Genomic DNA, 18,889 nt, shown 5'->3' with positions numbered 1-18,889 from the left:
TAATGACTGTGAACACTTAGATGTTCTGTCATAACAAAAGGAGAGTGGCATTTGCAGTTCATTATATGACCAGCAGATGAAATACTTATTATAACACCTAAATTAAATATATAGACCCTGATATATTCCATGGATGCTCCACTCCCACTGTAAATTCAGTGGGAAATTGATAGAGCTTCAAGGAAACAGTGGGTCAATCATTAGCACTGCTGCCTCATTGTCAGGGTCACAATCCAACTCCGGCATCTCCACATCATTGTCAGGGAGCCAAGTTCAATTCCAGCCTTGGGTGACTGTCTGTGTTCTCCCTGTGTCTGCATGGGTTTCCTCCCACAATCCGAAGATGTGCTGATTAGGTTGATTGGGGGGATTGCTTCTTAGTGTCAGGGTAAATAAGCAGGGTAGATGCATGGGGTTGCAGGTTGGGGCCTGAATGGGATTGTTGTCGGTGTAGGCTCGATGGGCTAAATGGCCTCTTTCGGCACTGTACGGATTCTATGACTCTATGAAAACAATGGAGACCTGATTATGCTGAATAGGAATGAAGAGAGACAAAAACAGAAAATGCTGGAAAATCTCAGCAGGTCTGACAGCATCTGAGAGAGAGAATAGAGCCAACGTCAGGATGACCTTTTGTCAGATCCGAAGAGAAGATAGCTAGAGTTGAGAGTTTGGTAAACCCTTCTTTCCAAGGGAGCAGTCAGGTTTTCTTTGACTAGGACAGGTGTGTGCCTTTCTGCTCTCTGCTAATGGCACAACCTTCCACTAACTCCACAAACCTCATCTAGGTCAGCACTGGAAGACATTGTCAGACATGACCCAGTCACCACCACATTTAGCAATTTTGGTGCAATATTATGAACAAGAGACAACCCATAACAGCTGAAACGTCTTTCATGAACAATCGGCAGTTGAATAAAATAAAATCACTTGATTCTGCAGCCTGTAGCCACTACAAAAGACCTTAAAGCTGTTGCAATATTTCAGACAAAGCTACCAAACCAGCAATTCTGGTTACAGCAAATCAATCAACCTCTGATGTTTAGATAACACAGAAATGAATTTTCCTGATACCCAGCATACAACCAGAACATATAAGTTGGTTTCTTCTGAACATCTGTTGCACTGTTTAACTGTAAAATTGACTTCCATAAAGGGTGCATATCCCAGGCAATAAGAAATGGGCATTTGTCTTCTTATCCCAATAGCTACATAATGGTCCCTCAGGGAAGCATGCTTGGCCTTATTCTATTTTTGTCTTCATTAGTAACCCTGTGATATCCATCAAAAGTGACATTATTCTCTTTGTTGAGGATGCCGCCCCAAATAGAGTGATTAACTTCACATCTGGAAAGCGAGCAACTGAATCACTGCAAACACATATAAACAGAATTGGATAGTGAGTAGATATATAGTTTTTCCATTATAAGAAAGCAAGGTAAATCAATAATTCTGTTGCAAAATATTGACCAGATGATGCTCACCCATTTTGAGGATTCCAAACTCTCTTCAGTTACAAAAGTTGGTTCTCAGTTTGCTAACTGAATCAGATCTATGATCGGATAAAACAAGAGGCGAACACTAATGGAATATAGGTTTAAAAAAAAGGGCAAAAGCCAAATCCTTATTTGTCACAGATAACTGCTTCAGTACTCTACGGAGCCTAATCTTCCCAATCATACTTCAGATAAAACAATTCAAGGCCATATGAACCACTGGCCCTCATAAGGTGTGCCCTTTATTTTATATTGCCTCTCCATGTTCTTCCTACCAAATAATGGAGATAGTTGTCTCTTTGACAGCCCGTCCAAATTATTGGTGCAATACTTTACAACCACAGTCCAGTGTACCTAAACAAAATCCAAATAAAAGGCTCATCGACACCACCAATTTAAAAAAGGGGTAGAAGAGATGACCACGAGAGTGCAGCTATGAATGCCACTATTTCAGCAGTTTAAGGCATCAATGGTGTGTCTGTGTCCTCACAACAATGGCAGAACACTTCACATCTCTCTGCATTGAACTTCATTTGCCACTTGTCTGCCTATTCCATCAACTTGGTCACAATTTGTAATGCGTCCAAGTTTCATATCATCTGCAAACTCTGAAATTGTGTTTGGCACACCAGTGTCTAGGTCATTATTATATAGCAGGAAATGCAAGGGTCCCAACACCGACCCCTGAGGAACTCACTACAAACCTTCCTCCAGCCTGAAAAATGTCCATTAACCATGACTATCTGCTTCCAGTCACTCAGTCACTTCCATATCCATTTTGTTGCTGCCACTTTATTTCATGAGTTATAAGTTTGCACACAAGTCTGTTGTGCGGTCCTGTACAAAATGCCTTTTGGAAGTCCATGTATACATCAATTGCATTGCCCCCATTAACTCTCTTTGCTAGCTCTTCAAAAAAGCTCCAGGAAATTAGTTAATTGTGATTTTCCCTCAAGAAATCCATGCTGGTTTAACCTGCATCTGTTCCTGTGACTGATAAATTTGTCCCAAATTATTGTTTCCAGAAGTTCCTTCACCATCAAAGTTGAACTAATTGCCCTATAGTTGTTGGGTTTATCTTTACACCTTTTTGAACAAGGGTGTAAAGTTTACAATTCTCCAGTCCTCTGACACCACTCCAAGTCTAAGGAAGACTGGAAAAATTATGGCCACATCTGGAGTCAACAATATTAGAAAACAATGGAGTCGGAGGACACCAGGTAACAATTAAAAACACATTAGGACAGACACATTGGCTAATAGGATAGCACGACAAGAACACCAGCATAACAGGTGCTCATCTAAAAGACATTTAGCCTTGTGCCCAAGATATTCCTTCAAGGAACCCCACCAGTCCTCATGGCAAGAAGATACTGGCTCCAAGTACCTTGAACAATTTTGTTCTCTATTATTTCATCTAATATCAATATTCATCTGCTTTTAAGCTATGGCTCGCCCACTTCCATCTTTAAGTCAGATGGCTGTGGGTTGAAGATGAAGGACAAAATTACCTGAGTTTTGAAAGATAAACTAGGAAAATACTCACGAACCAATCAAAATCCTGTGATGTCACACTTTTAGATTTTTCTCAGATTATGGTTTGTCCACTCTGGAGTCACAGATTGGATAACCCTTTTAGGTGCTGCTGTATGACACCGGGTCCTCTTCTGTCCCACTCTTTTTAGGTGCTACTGTCTGCCTCTGGGTCCTCACCTTTTCCTGCTCTATTCAATGGATGGAGTTAGTGATTAGGAATGGAGTTTTGCAGTGGTGACTAAAAACAATGTCTTCTGTCTTAATATTTAATTGAGAAATTGCTGCTCATCCAATATCAATGTCAGACAAGCAGTCTGACAATTTAGAGAGAGTGAAGAAGTCAAGAAAGATGGTGAGGCAGAGCTGGCTGTTTTCAGCGTACATGTGAAAACTGTCCATTAGGTTAGCAATTAGTAAACTGTAAAATAAAAATGATGCATGTCCTATCATATTATTTACCAAACATGAACAATTTAACAGCGATCCAGCTTCTCACTATTTCTTGCTGCAAAATCCAACATTAAAAAAAAATATTGAAGATTAACATTTCAATTTGATGTCACCTAAGAACCACTCATTAACTGGCATATTCTTCTCCACATTGGTAGTGTCCTTGGTTGTAAGATATGGTCCTTTTTCTCTATTTTTATTTCCATTTAAAAAGCACAATCTAAGTAGTTCATGAACCTGAGAAGGCATCAGGCCTCCAGGAGATTTGGGATCTAGTTGATCCCAAGAGAGATCAGAGATGTTTTGGGATCCAAAGATATAACCAAACCCAACTAACTCCCTAGCTTTTCATATGTCATGCCCTACCTTTGATACGGTTGACAAGTTTCTGATATGCACTGTCAGAACTGGAGAACTGAAGAGTGTGACAGTTGGTGTCTCAGTGAGGGAGTGTTGCTCGGGCTGCAGTGGAGAGTGACAGTTGGGGAAGTGTGGGGAAGTTTTTTTTTTTTTGTTTTCTTTTTTTCTTGCTGGTAATGGCTTCAGGGATGGCAGTTCAGGCAGTATGCTGCATCTCCTGTGGGATGTATGTGGTGAGGAAATCCAGTAGTGTTTCAGGAGATTTTAGTTGTAAGAAGTGCATTAGATTGCAGCTTCTGGAGGAGCGTGTAAAGGAGCTGGAGGGGGAGGTAGAGGAACTCCGCATAATTCGGGAGGCGGAGGTGGAAGTTGATAGGAGTTATAGAGAAATAGTAACTCCTAGAAATGAGGTTTGGGTCAATGCCAGGAGGAGGGGTAAGAAGCAATCGGGAAGACAATCCCCTGGGGCGGTTCCCCTCCATAATAGGTTTTCGGTGCTGGAGGCTACAGTTGAGGAGGAATCAACTGAGCATAGAGAGCAGATCTCTGGGGGTGAGCCGAGTGAGAAAGCTCAGGTGGTTAGGGGCTGTAAAAGACTGGGCCTTGTGATTGGGGACTCCACAATTAAGGGGACAGATAGGAGGGTCGGAACTAAAGGTAGGGACTCAGGGTTGGTGTGTTGCCTACCAGGGGCTGGGGTCCGGGATGTGTCTGACAGGGTATTCAGGACTCTTAGGGGGGAGGGAGATAAACCACAAGTTATTGTACATGTGGGGACACACGACATAGGGAGGATAGGGGAAGGGGATATTAGGCAGGGATTTATGGAGTTGGGGTGGAAACTAAAGGCCAAGACTGACAGAGTGGTTATCTCTGGACTCTTGCCTGTACCACGGGATAGTTTAGAGAGGAATAGGGAGAGGGAAGGTTTGAATTCATGGCTGAAGGGATGGTGCAGGAGGGAGGGGTTCAGGTACTTAAGCAATTGGGGCTCGTACTGGGGAAGGTGTGACCTCTATGAGAAGGATGGTCTACACCTTAATCAGAAGGGGACCAATATCCTGGGGGGTAAATTTGCTAAGGCCATGCAGGGAGGTTTAAACTGATTCGGGGGGGGGGAGGGATCCTGAGTAGTGGGGCTGAAAGTGAGGGATGCATGGATGGGGACTGCAATGCACGGCATTGCAGAGGTGGGGTGGAGCAGGGTTTGAAATGTGTATACTTCAATGCCAGGAGTATTCGCAATAAAGTGGGTGAACTTGCAGCGTGGATCAGTACCTGGGACTTCGATGTTGTGGCTATTTCAGAGACATGGATAGAGCAGAGGCAGGAATGGATGCTGCAGGTCCCGGGGTTCAAATGTTTTAGTCGAAGTAGGGAAGGAGGTAGAAGAGGGGGAGGGGTAGCATTATTGGTCAGAGATTGTATCACAGTGTCAGAGAGGAGGTTTGATGAGGACTTATCTGTTGAGGTAGTATGGGCGGAGATTAGAAATAGGAGAGGAGAGGTCACCCTGTTGGGAGTCTTTTATAGACCTCCTAAAAGTTCTAGAGAGGTTGAGGAAAGGATTGCGGAGTCAATCCTGCTTAGGAGTGAAAGTAATAGGGCAATTGTTATGGGGGATTTTAACTTGACTAATATTGACTGGAATTGTTATAGCTCTAGCTCGTTAGAGGGGTCAGTTTTTGTTCAAAGCGTGCAGGAAGGTTTTTTGACTCAGTATGTAGACAGGCCAACTAGAGGTGAGGCTATATTGGATCTGGTGCTGGGAAATGAGCCAGACCAGGTGCTAGACTTGGAAGTTGGTGTGCATTTTGGTGATAGTGACCACAATTCGGTTACGTTCACCTTAGTGATGGAAAGGGATAGGCATGAACCTCGGGCCAGTGGTTTTAGCTGGGGGAAGGGTAATTATGAGGCTATTAGGAGAGAATTAGGAAACATAGGTTGGACTAGGAGATTACAGGGACTGGGAACGTCCGACATGTGGAGTTTTTTCAAGGAGCAGCTACTGCGAGTCTGTGATAGGTATGTCCCTGTCAGGCAAGGAGGAATTGGTAGGGCTAGGGAACCGTGGTGCACCAAAAAAGTTTCTTTGTTGGTTAAAAAGAAAAAGGAGGCTTATGTTCGGATGAGACGTGAGCACTCGGGTAGTGCACTAGAAAGCTTTAGATTGGCTAAGAGGGAGTTGAAGAGCGAGCTTAGAAGGGCTAAAAGGGGACATGAGAAGACTTTGGCGGATAGGGTTAAAGAGAATCCTAAGGCGTTCTATAGGTATGTCAAGAACAGAAGGTTGGTTAGGGCAAGTTTAGGGCCAGTTATAGATGGCAGAGGGAAGTTATGTGTGGAACCGGAGGAGATTGGTGAAGCATTGAACCAATATTTCTCTTCGGTGTTCACGCAAGGGGACATGAATATAGCTGAGGAGGACACTGGGTTGCAAGGGAGTAGAATAGACAGTATTACAGTTGATAAGGAGGATGTGCAGGATATTCTGGAGGGTCTGAAAATAGATAAATCCCCTGGTCCGGATGGGATTTATCCAAGGATTCTCTGGGAGGCAAGAGAAGTGATTGCAGAGCCTCTGGCTCTGATCTTCAGGTCGTCGTTGGCCTCTGGTATAGTACCAGAAGATTGGAGGTTAGCGAATGTTGTCCCATTGTTTAAGAAGGGGAACAGAGACTTCCCCGGGAATTATAGACCGGTGAGTCTCACTTCTGTTGTCGGCAAGATGTTGGAAAAAATTATAAGGGATAGGATTTATAGTTATTTGGAGAGTAATGAATTGATAGGTGATAGTCAGCATGGTTTTGTGGCAGGTAGGTCGTGCCTTACTAACCTTATTGAGTTTTTTGAGAAAGTGACCAAGGAGGTGGATGGGGGCAAGGCAGTGGACGTGGTATATATGGATTTTAGTAAGGCGTTTGATAAGGTTCACCATGGTAGGCTTCTGCAGAAAATGCAGATGTATGGGATTGGGGGTGATCTAGGAAATTGGATCAGGAATTGGCTAGCGGATAGGAAACAGAGGGTGGTGGTTGATAGTAAATATTCATCATGGAGTGCGGTTACAAGTGGTGTACCTCAGGGATCTGTTTTGGGGCCACTGCTGTTTGTAATATTTATTAATGATCTGGATGAGGGTATAGTTGGGTGGATTAGCAAATTTGCTGATGACACCAAAGTCGGTGGTGTGGTAGACAGTGAGGAAGGGTGTCGTAGTTTGCAGGAAGACTTAGACAGGTTGCAAAGTTGGGCCGAGAGGTGGCGGATGGAGTTTAATGCGGAGAAGTGTGAGGTAATTCACTTTGGTAGGAATAACAGATGTGTTGAGTATAGGGCTAACGGGAGGACTTTGAATAGTGTGGAGGAGCAGAGGGATCTAGGTGTATGTGTGCATAGATCCCTGAAAGTTGGGAATCAAGTAGATAAGGTTGTTAAGAAGGCATATGGTGTCTTGGCGTTTATTGGTAGGGGGATTGAATTTAGGAGTCGTAGCGTTATGTTGCAACTGTACACAACTCTGGTGCGGCCGCACTTGGAGTACTGTGTGCAGTTCTGGTCCCCACATTACAGGAAGGATGTGGAGGCTTTGGAGAGGGTGCAGAGGAGGTTTACCAGGATGTTGCCTGGTATGGAGGGGAGATCCTATGAGGAGAGGCTGAGGGATTTGGGATTGTTTTCGCTGGAAAGGCGGCGGCTAAGAGGGGATCTTATTGAAACATATAAGATGATTAGAGGTTTAGATAGGGTGGATAGTGATAGCCTTTTTCCTCTGATGGAGAAATCCAGCACGAGGGGGCATGGCTTTAAATTGAGGGGGGGTAGTTATAGAACCGATGTCAGGGGTAGGTTCTTTACCCAGAGGGTGGTGAGGGATTGGAATGCCCTGCCAGCATCAGTAGTAAATGCGCCTAGTTTGGGGGCGTTTAAGAGATCCGTAGATAGGTTCATGGACGAAAAGAAATTGGTTTAGGTTGGAGGGTCACAGTTTTTTTTTTTAACTGGTCGGTGCAACATCGTGGGCCGAAGGGCCTGTTCTGCGCTGTAATGTTCTATGTTCTATGTTCTAACTGTCTTTGACTATTAGATGGCTGATGAGCTAACTATGGAGGAGATAGGACAAAGAAAAACTTGCAGACATGGTTCACAATTACCAGGTGATTCATCCCCTTTCTTGTGGCAGTAGTAAAGGAACTATAATTTAACATAAACATGCTTTATTTATTGTGGTTATCAGGAAAGTAAGCAATAACACAAATGCACTCAAAATTTTGGGTGGCTTTCGTTCAGGCATCAAAGAGCTTGATGGAGTCTTGAGTTGAAACACTGTTTAGTCTATAGTTAGCACAGGACATCATTTTGGTAAAGGAGCTGAAGGGTGCACCAGGAGTGGCCACATCAGTGTCCGTTTAGCACTGTTTACACCCTTCATGAAAATAACCCAAAATAACCCTCCAAATCGCTTAGCCACAAATTTTTCATACAGATATGAAATCTGAAATTCACATCCAGGTACAAGTAATCAATGAGCATATTCTGATACTGGCTGCAGAAAAGGACTGCAGAAAGGGGCAGCTCGAACATGGGGCGAGTGATTTGATACCATCTGCACCTAAAATAAGTGCCAGCTGGCCTCACTATAAACCTTGGGAGATCACCTTCAGTATGGGGCTCCTGCTGTGCACTAAATACGGTCAGAGCAGGATCAGTAGTATAAATGGGACATTAATGTCTTGACCTGATAAAGGTCGTATCACAAAAAGTTCACCTTTTGCTTTTTATTCTGCTAAAATTGCTACACCATCAGACCACCATTGAAGGGGCTGTATTTTACAATCCTCCACCAGCGACTTTGAAGACAGGGAGACTAGCGAAATCCAGCCCATGGCTTGCCAGCCACCTGCCTGCCTTCTAATGCCCCATTGCAATTTTAACCAGCAGTAGGGGTAGCATCAGGTGGCTAACCCACCAATAGGCCAACTGAAGTTCTTAAGTGGCAGTTAATTCTCACTGAAGAGGCTTGTTTTGCCGCCACTATCATTTAATTGGTGGAAGGAGAGGACCACATCAAGCAGCCAACCTGGAAAATTTCCCTGTAGGCAGGCAATAAGGTTCCTACTTAATGAGCTTCCAGGTCCATCAGAAGGCACCCCAAGATTTTGTGCCCCCACCCCTCAAAAACCAGGTTTTCCTCCCTGCGCTGGCTTCTCAACAACACCCCCTTCGCTGGGCCTGCCTGCTTTGCACCTGGCGAGACCCCCTGCCTGAGGCTTGACCAAAATCTCCATCCCAAAGTTCTGGAGAGCTATCGGCCTCTTACGAGCAAGCAGCTTTGAGTAGCAGAAATGCCACCTCTAACCTATTAGCAGCTAACTATCCTCTAAATGGTTGTGGTGCAGCCAGTGTTCTCCTAGGCTAGCTGCCCTAGCCTCCACAATATTTTAACAGGGAGTGCTGAGAAGGGGAGAATCCAGCACCTCATATAATTGAGCCACAGGTCTCCTCCCTATTCCTTTCCATTAATAGAAGCTTCCCCTTCTCTTTCATCTTTGGAGACTCTTTAATTAAGTGACTGCCAAAACAGTTGGCCCACCCGCCCTTTTTTAAAATATGTATCCTAAGTCTATGGTAGCTTGCTTATGTTTTGCACAGCAGTTAGAACATCAGCTTATAGCTCTGTGGAGGCAGTGGGACAGGAGGGTTGTTAGCAAAGACCGCAAATGTAAGTGAGGGCGTAGAAGTGGCATGAATGATGCACAGTTCGTAAGGCTGCTACAGCATTGGTTAACGGACTTGCACTTCAAAGATGCACATCAGGCTCAGGTTTCTTCATAACATAATTGCCTATAAACTAGGCCAGATGCAAAGTAAAACTCTGTCCATCCTGTCAACTTAGCCCCAATTTCAACTGAGTATCCCAAATACAAGGGTGTATCTTTTTTCTATTTTCCACATTAATCACCCTTGTCAACTTGAAAATATTACTCATAAAGACCAGTAAAGGTCATTGACCTGAAGCATTAACTCTGTTTCTCTCTCCATAGATGCTGCGTTTTCTGTTAGTATATTATCCAATTCTCAGTAACAACACACAAGTTGTACAACTTCATCTAGCACTCACTTTTTTGTCTGAATGAAAATTGTGTAATTCGAACCCATCTTGTGTAGATTTCAATCAGCTCTACATTCTCAGTACCAACATAAAGAAGATTTCAGGATGAGCCAGATTACCATATATGATCAAGATACGTTTTGGGCCACAATAAAAAGAGTATCAGTGAGAAAGGTTTAAACATTTTATATTTTTGTCTTTAAATCTTGTTTAGAACTAGGAACTCAATTTCACAGTCAAATATCCTGCCCAACTTTCTAAAGTGCTATTTTGATTGACACTGGACGTAAAACGGTGTGGTCAACATTTATGCAAAAGTAGACAGACATTAGGCACGTAGCTTATTTTGCTTAAGTGGGTTGCTGATTACCTGCAAGTAGGCTGTTATTGAGTGTATTTTCTTCATGCCAAATTTCCCATTCACTTCAATAGAAACCTTTTCTTCCTCCTATTGAGTGCACAATTAAGGTAATTTTCTCTTAAAGAACAAAACTCCACTACAGAACCACTGAGCATTTATTCCCAAAAAGTACCTCGTGTGAATTCTTCCAAAATGTCCACAAACTAAAATCTTAAAGCTCCTGTCTGTGAAAACCAGCCAGTATTCCCTTTGGTTGTCAAATACTAAAAGTTTCTAAGATATTCCATCTGCTTTCAGTGGACAGCAATCTTTCCTGTAGTCTTCATAATGTTTATTAAATACTAGCAGATCTCCCACAGTGTGGCTCAAGGTGAGTCAGATAATGCGCTGCATCATAACAAGAAGGTTGATACGAACTTTACCTGAAAAAAAACATTGAAAATTTACTCAAATTATCAAATGTAAGCTATTAACTGAGATTGAGGCCTTCAAGGAAAAAGTGATGATCAAAGGATAGCTTTAAAGTTTAAATTGTGAAATATTTAACATCTGTACATCTTATATTAACAAACCTAATGTTGTACATTAGAAATTAGAGTTATAATGACAAGGCATTTTCTTCTCTTTAATAAAATTGGATAGCAAAAGAGTGTGATACACAGCAATTTAAGTGCACAGGACGTTAAGTGCTATATGCAAGACTTTTAATAAATTATCGGCTGATAATGAAAATTGGTACAGACCAATTAACCAAGGAGAGGAAAAGGAAGGTTGCAGTCAGTCCAAAGATACAAACACCAGTGGTGAGAAGTTATCCCAGACCGCTAATGCATTCTTTGAATTATCAACTGGAGGGAGTCCTCTTCATTACTGGAACAACAGAGCTCTTTGTAAAAGCTAATACATTAGATTTATATATATTTCCTGTAGGACCGTGTACATGCATACAAGGTCAGTTTAAATCCTTATATTTACTCAACTATCTAAAAATCTAAAATTCTCCTCCGCTTTAATGTCTTTTGGTTTTGAAGTATTTATCCACATTTACAGCACTAACACATCATTTCTACAGCACAGTAAATACATTTTGACAATCACTCAAAATTCTTTGAAAGTTCCAAAATATATTACTAATTATTTTTGTAAGGTTTATATTTATTCTTCATAGAACCTTTGATGATTTCAACTTGAGAATTTTTGATGGTGTTACCCACAATGAGTTATTCTTAAACGTTAAATTTTAAGTTTAAATGGGTTTTCACAGGTTTAAAATCCTCCTGTGTTGCAAAGACAAAAGAAGTAATGATGCATTAATGAGTCAAACTATCTTTGCTGCTTCTCACAATGACCAAAGCTAACAGGGCATCAGTGCAAAAGATATGTGCAACTATCTTCAGCCAAAAGTGGAGTGGGATAATCCATCTAGGCCTCCTCCAAAGGTCCCCAGGTTCACAGATGTCAATTTACAGCAAATCCAATTCACTCCATGTATCAAGAAACAGCTGAAAACACTAGATAATGCAAAGGCTATGGACCCTGACAGCATGCCAGCTATACTACTGAAGACTCCATAACTAACTGTGCCCCCAGCCAAGCTGTTCCAGCATAGCTACAACACTGGCATCCAACAATGTGGAAAATTGTCTGGCTATGTCTTTGTATAAAGGCAGCATTTAACGACTGCTGCATCAAAGAACTCTGGCAAAACTGAAGTCAATGGGAATCGGGGGGGGAAGTCTCCAATGATTAGAGTCATACCTAGTACAAAGGAAGATGGTTGTGTTTGTTGGAATCCAAACAGCTCAGTGCCAGGATATTGCTACAGGAATTCCTCAGGCCCAACCTAAATTCCTAGTCTCAAATTCCAACATCTTGAGCTGCTTCGTCAATGACCTCCCCTCCATCATAAGGTCAGAAGTGGCAATGTTCGCTGATGACTTCACAATGTTCAGCATCATTCACAATTCCTCAGACAATGAAGCAATTTGTGTCAACATGCAGCGAGACCTGGACAATGTTCAGGCTTCCATCAATAAGTGGCAACTAACATTCATGCCATCCAAATGCCAGGCAGTCACCAACTCCAGCAAGAGATAGTCTAATCTTCTCCCCTTGACATTCAATGGCATTACCATTGCTGATCCTCCCGCTATCAACATCCTGGGATTTACCACTAGAGACTAAACTGGATCAGCCATATAAATACTGTGCTTACAACAGCAAGTCAGAGGCTGGGAATTCTGAGGCAAGTAGCTCACCTTCTGTCCTCCACCTACAAGGCACAGATCGGGAGTGTGATGGAACATACTCCACTTGCCTGGATGAGTGTGGATTCAACAACATTCAAGAAGCTTGACATCATCCTGGATAGAGGATCCCATTTGATTGACACCCCTTTAACCAACCTAGACATTCACTCCCTTTGCCAATGACATATAATGGCAGAGGTGTGCACTGTGTTCAAGATGCAATTTAGTAACTCACCAAACCTAGCTCGACAGCATCTTTTAAATCCATGACTGCTACCACCCACAATGATAAGGGAAGCTGAAGCACAGGAACAAATTCCCCTCCAAGTCACACACCATCTTGACATGGAACTATGGACTGGATATTAATCCATGAGGCAGGTAGCAGGAGTCAGGAAAATTTCCAGTTTGCCCACACGCACCGGGAGAAAGTCCCTGGAATTTTTTTGTGGGGGGAGGGGGCAGGTATGGGCTGTAGTGGGGCTAGTCAACCCAAGAGAAATTTGGAGGCAGCCACAGAGGCTGACGGGTATGGAGTTGGGCTGTTTAAAAGACCTGCCTCGTACTGGTCTTGTCCCACTTACAATAGAAACAGAGCCCTCACACTCCCCCACACACATTCCATGCCAATCCATTCCACAACATGCCCACCCCCTATGCCCCCATATCAAGCTATGCCTTCCCCAAAATAATACCTTTTCCCTGGAGCTCAGGTGTTTTAGTACTGTAATGGGCATCTGGGACCTCAGTTAGAATCCATAATGAGGCTTGACTGAGTGCCCAGAATTCTATTAGCCTGCTGAAACACCTGAGTTAAAGGGAAACCATTCCTTGATTGACGGCTCTGGCTCTCTGACCTTTGTTCTCAAGTTCACAATGTTTATTCACACAAGACGGAGAGGTTACAAGTGTTTGCCGTTTCTGCTATTGATACTTTAAATAATCTGGATAATTGACACTTTTAATCGGCCTGTAGTGAAAAGGAGATTCTTTAGATTTTAAAATGAAATCAGCAGGACAGTCCTCCCACTGTCTGGGAACACATGAAGAGAAAGAATAAAGATATACATGTAAAGTCAGTGATGTCAGTTAAATCCGAGAAGGAAATTTGGTCCAGCAACTTTGATTTGATTTATTGTTACCTGTATTGGGATGGAGTGAAGATTGTTTCTTGCCGCTGTACAGACAAAGCATACTGTTCATAGAGTACATAAGGGAGAAGGAAAGGAGACAGAGGGTGCAGAATATAATGTTACAGTCATAGCTAGGGTATAAAGTTCAGCTTAATCAGCTCAAGGTCAGTCAGAATTAGAATGCCCACCAGGATAAATTAATAGTTTGTTTTATTTACTTTTTATTTCATATGGGGAGGTTTGATGTGAAAGAAATTTTGATTATGCAGAGCGACTGTTTCGTTCACTTGCTTTCCACAAAATAAATGAACTTAAGGATGAGTGTGTCACTCAGTCTCATTAAAGTGCTTTCAATCCACTTATTGAAAGGTAAGTGACTAGGGAAAGGCAATATCAAATTCATTTCACAGGGTGGAATATGACTGATACACACCCAGGTTATGCTATTGAATGATTAGATAGTGGTTAGTGTGGCAAACTCCTGAATGCAAGAAGAAGATAGCACTTAGGCAAAGGACCAATACTGAGGTAACTAAATAATTTCGTCATACTTATAGTGGTAACTCACCAACGCGCTTCACAAGAGCTCACTGTGTAAAACAGTATGAAGTCTGGATTCATCAGGTGATACATAAATAAAAAGCATCTTATACAATCCATGACCAAATCTCCAAGCCATGAGGTAAGCAAAAGGGGAGCAAATATCATCCTTGCTGTGCTGAACAATCACCGCCAAAGTTGCATGCAGTGGTTAATAGATAGCTTCCAGTACACCATACAGGAGTCTCACCCTGCAACGCTTTCCGCATTTGACATTACAATTATATATATGCTCTTGTCCCTGAGCATATCATCCAGTATAAATCTTTGCTGAGAAAAATATCTTTATTTTATTGATCTAGATACCATAAAGCAAATGCTTGATGTTCTTAATACTGCAACACATCTAAAACCGTGGCAGTTTTTCTTCAGCAAAACATCTTTCTCACAAGTTCCTTTTGCAAGGCATTTGCTCTAGTTTGACTGAACCATTCCTGCATAATTACAAACTCGCCTATTTATGCACTGCATGGCAATCAGTAATGAGGATTCTCACTTCCCCTGACACAAATTACATGCTCAGTGCAGAAGAAGGCCATTCGGCCCATCAGGTTTGCACAGACTCTCCAACAGAGCATCTTACCCAGGTCCTATCCCCACAACCCCATGTATTTACCCTGCTAATCCCCCTAACGTACACATCCTGGGACACTAAGAGGCAATTTAGCATGGCCAATCCACCTAACCTGCACATCTTTGGACTGTGGGAGGAATGATGTGGAGATGCCGGCGTTGGACTGGGGTAAGCACAGTAAGAAGTCTCACAACGCCAGGTTAAAGTCCAACAGGTTTATTTGGTAGCACAAGCCACAAGATTTCGGAGCACCGCCCCTTCATCAGGTGAATGGGAGTTGTGTTCACAAACAGGGCATATATAGACACAAACTCAATTTACAAGATAATGGTTGGAATACAAGTCTTTACAGGTAATCAAGTCTTAAAGGTACAGACAATGTGAGTGGAGAGAGGGTTAAGTACATAGGCTCATGTCACACTATCTGTAACCCCCACGACTTGCCTGGGCTTGCAAAACTGTCCTGGCTGGAGACAATACACATCTCTTTAACCTGTGCTTAACCCTCTCTCCACTCACATTGTCTGTACCTTTAAGACTTAATTGCCTGTAAAGACTCATATTCCAACCATTATCTTGTAAATTGAGTTTGTGCCTATATATGCCCTGTTTGTGAACACACCTTCCATTCACCTGATAAAGGGGCAGTGCTCCGAAAGTTTGTGGCTTGTGCTATCAAATAAACCTGTTGGACTTTAACCTGGTGTTGAGAGACTTCTTACTGTGGGAGGAAACCAGAGTATCCGAAGTAAACCCATGCAGACATGGGGAGAACATGCAAACTCCACAGTCATCCAATGCGGGAATCAAACCCAGGTCCCTGGCGCTGTGAGGCAGCAGTGCTAACCACTGTACCACTCTGTGATTGTGACCCTACAATATCCATTGTTGTCCTCTCTGCAGCCTTTGACATGGTGACCATGCCATTCCCTTCCAGAGAGTTTCCTTCATCATCCAGTTTAGTGAGAGAACCTTTGCTTGGTTCATTCTTAACTATCTGAATATAGGCAGGGCATCTCCCACAATAATTTCTCTTCCTTTCACTGCACAGTTACCTCCTGATTACTTTAAGAATCTAGCTTTTGTCCTGTTTTCAACCAGCAGTTGGCATTGGTAGCATTCATGTCAAGTAAATAACTAGCAAAAGCTGACTAACAGTTTCCAAAAAGCAGCCCTGAACGTTGGTCTATGACATGCAGTTGCGCAAAGTGCAATGGGGCAAACGGTCATCATAATTCATGCTGCAAGTGTAGCCAACATTCTCCCACTTGTGGAGTGGATGATTAATGAAAAATTGTGGAAATTTTCCCTCTTGCCTTGCAGGGTTTCATAATAAATCTGATAATTTGTTTACATACTTGTTACAGTAACATTGAAGTATTCTTCTTCTCACATTCACAGAGGTATTCTTCTCCTTCAGTTTGTACCAGTAATTTACTCCCATTCCTACATCAGTTCATGACATCAGTCTTCTCCCTTTTCACACTAAATTCTCACTGGCACTCTTAACATATTAGCATGGATAAAAGATTGGCTTGCTGGCAGAAAACAGGGTATATATAAATGGGTCTTTTTCTGATCGTCAGGATGCAATGCAGGGATCTGTGCTGGGGCCTCATGACTTAGATGAGAGGAGTGAAGGCATGGTAGCTAAATTTGCAGATGACACAAAGATGGATGAGACATTATGTTGTGAAGGGCCAATAAGATGCTTACAGACAGACATAAATAAGTTGAGTGGGCAAAAATCTGGCAGATGGAGTATAATGTGGTAAAAAACATGAAAGTGTTCACTTTGGCAGGAAGAACAAAAGGCAGAATATTACTTAAATGTAGAACGGCTGCAGACTTCCGAGGTTCAGAGGGACCTAGGTGCAGGAGTCACAAAACGTTGGTATACAAGTACAGCAAGTAATTAGGAGGGCTAATGGATGACAATCCTTTATGATGAAAGGAATTAAACATATAAGTAAGGATGATATGCTTCAGTTATATGGGGTATTGGTGAGATCACATCTTGAATTTAATGTGCAGTTTTGGTCTCTTATTTAGGGAAGGATGTAAATGTATTGGAGGCAGTTCAGTGGAGGTTTATAGACTGATATCTGGAATGAGCAGGTGGTCTTATGAGGAAAGATTGGACAGACGAGGCCTGTGTCCACTGGAATTTAGAAGAGGGGTGACTTGATTGAAGTATAGAAGACCCTGAATAGTCTTGACAAGGTGAACGTGGAAAGGATGTTTCCTCTTATGAGTTAGTCCAGAACTAGGAGCACTGTTTTAAAATTAGGGGTCACCCTTTGAGGACACACTTTAGGAGAATTATTTTTTCTCAGAGGGTTGGGCAACTTTAGAACTATGCCTCAGAAGGCAGTGGAGGCGGGGCCATTGAATATTTTTTAAGGCCAAGGTAGATAGATTCTTCTTCTAAAAAGGGACCAAAGATTATCAGGGGTAGATGGGAATGTGGAAGTTGAAACACAAACAGATCAACCATGATCTTATTGAACAGTGGAACAGGCCCAAAGCCTCTGCTCCTATTTTGTATGTAAATATATATGTCCATATTTTCTCCTTCAAGATGACATCCATTGCCCTCCCACCTCAGTTTACGCTGATACTTATCTTCCTATCCCCGACCTGTACCTGAAGTTTCAACTTGTTAATCTTAACTATCAGTTCACTGTGGCTCTCTTCACAACCCTCAGTTTATGGTGGCATTTTTCACTCCATGTTTTCCACCAACATGCTAGCACATTTAATCTAAACTGTCCTTCACTCCATGCTGGCACCTTCCCTCACCCCATACTTCTGTAACTCATCTCCCTCACATTTCCAGCTGGAAGCACCTTCAAGCATCCTTCTCAGTGGCACTCCTGGATCCTATCTCCTACTATTCTGAAAAGTGAAATATTGCTGTGGGAAGAATTTTCATGATTATGCTACAACCTTGTATATTGACCATCAACTTAGTTGAGAGCACTCTTACCTCTCAATCAGAAAGTTGTGGGTTAAGCCCCACTTCAAGTCTTCAGTACATAATCCATTCTCACATTTCAACGCAACACTTTAGCAAACGTGCACTTGGGGAGATAACCTTCCCCAACATCACAGAATTGCTTGAAAAAGTAATTGTGGATTAAAAAAACAGAAACAAAAAATCATAAATAAGATGCAATATCATTTTTCATTACATCTGAAAGCACGGTACCAACGAAACATTTCAGTTTATTTCCCGAATACTAATATGGTAATCATTTGTCATAATGTTCCCTTTGGGAGCCATAAGAAGGCAGTATTATAGCGAAGGGCAAGTTTCAATGAAGTGCTGGGAACTTCAGCTTACTAATAATTATTTAGCAAAATGACTAATTTACCTTATAGTTTTCGGATAACATTACCTAATGCTAATGATTCAGAAGCTTTTAGGGGGCCATAAATAACACTTTATTTTGAAGGTAGCGGTTAACCTAGTGCAAAGTTATTGCAATAAGGAAATGATCTGCACGGCAGGTCTTTTACTTTCACTTTCTGTCCATTATCCAGCATTGCAAGTAGCAAAACATTGTACTGAAATATTCTGAATAGTGAAAACAACAAAGCAATCTTATTACTGAGTCCAGACATATCAAGACTCAATGCATTGTGGTTTAAAAATGTAACTTATTTTCATGCATCTTGTACTGAAAAGTTAACGCAATTCCATCTATTTGAATAGATTTGCAATTCCTCTCATTTTTTATTAATTTATAATTCTTAGCATTTCTTCAAAAGCTATGCTTTTGAACATTTCAATACGGGAGGTGCTTCAACTTTATGAACCAGGTGAGGAAAAGAGAAGTTTATCAAGAATACTATGAGGAAACCAACCGCTGTTCCTTGCACTGCTTAACTGCACAATGTAACATCTAATTGATTTCTTATTTGTAATATTTTCAAGTCTTGCATACAAAATGCACTTGTTGAACATTTGCCATCACCCTCCCTGTCATGTATAAACTTCCCTGTTGCCTTT

At 42.0% G+C, this 18,889-nt stretch overlaps 1 protein-coding gene across 5 annotated transcripts in view; it reads right to left on the bottom strand.

Annotated features, from left to right (window-relative positions):
* gtdc1 (glycosyltransferase-like domain containing 1) overlaps positions 1–18,889 on the bottom strand; it is a 302,215-nt gene that overhangs the window by 265,705 nt on the left and 17,621 nt on the right. The window contains exon 1 of one of the 5 annotated variants that reach the window (XM_078228008.1): positions 3,043–3,170. The exons of the other annotated variants lie outside the window; for them this stretch is intronic. The gene's annotated coding sequence lies outside the window, so the exon portion shown is untranslated. Of the gene's footprint in view, positions 1–3,042; positions 3,171–18,889 lie in introns of those variants that run through there. 5 annotated transcript variants of the gene reach the window in all.

Source organism: Mustelus asterias, chromosome 14 (genome assembly GCF_964213995.1).
Source record: "Mustelus asterias chromosome 14, sMusAst1.hap1.1, whole genome shotgun sequence".
Taxonomy (NCBI): domain Eukaryota; kingdom Metazoa; phylum Chordata; class Chondrichthyes; order Carcharhiniformes; family Triakidae; genus Mustelus; species Mustelus asterias.
The sequence above is the reverse complement of the archived record's forward strand: the minus strand, read 5'-3'. Positions and strand labels throughout refer to the sequence as shown.